Source organism: Gregarina niphandrodes (assembly GCF_000223845.1).
Source record: "Gregarina niphandrodes unplaced genomic scaffold scaffold00137, whole genome shotgun sequence".
NCBI classification, from domain to species: Eukaryota; Apicomplexa; class Conoidasida; order Eugregarinorida; family Gregarinidae; genus Gregarina; species Gregarina niphandrodes.
In genome coordinates this window covers 2,061-2,525 of record NW_011645901.1, presented here as the reverse complement: position 1 = coordinate 2,525, position 465 = coordinate 2,061, and the positions used below count along the sequence as shown (strand labels likewise).

The 465-nt window shown below is 53.8% G+C and overlaps 1 non-coding gene across 1 annotated transcript; it reads left to right on the top strand.

Moving 5' to 3' along the window:
• The first annotated feature begins 319 nt into the window (after nt 1-319).
• GNI_210400 lies at nt 320-391 on the top strand. Its single transcript has one exon. It is a non-coding gene; the product is annotated as a tRNA-Met (tRNA).
• The last annotated feature ends 74 nt before the right edge of the window (nt 392-465 follow it).

Sequence of the window (465 nt, the reverse complement as noted above, 5' to 3'; positions counted from 1 at the left end):
GGGTGGAGAATCCGGGTGGCCGTAAGATTCTCCAGCACAACCTCCATCAAGGATCGAAAAGTGGTTGAGCCCCCTGGGTCGGCGTTGTGCCGATGACGGCCTGGAGGTGGGCAGAGGGCTTGAACCTGGCGACCGCACCAAATGAATAGACCGTTTGTGTTCTAGCGTTAGGACCCGTTTGCGCGCTAGTGGAGAGCAATGGGACGCTTGGTGCTCCTGACTGTCAGATAGGGTCCGACAGCACCACGTCTCAGCACATCACTCCAGTTAACCACTCCGTACCCCGTCCAACCCCCCAGACCAGAATCAAATGAATAACAGCACTGTAGCTTAGTGGGAGAGTGTTGGGCTCATAATCCAAAGGTCCTTCGATCGAAACGAAGCAGTGCTATTCCGTGAGACTTATGCGATCAACCATTTCGGTTTGTGGCGTTGTCAAAAGTGTCCACATCATCTTTTCCATCC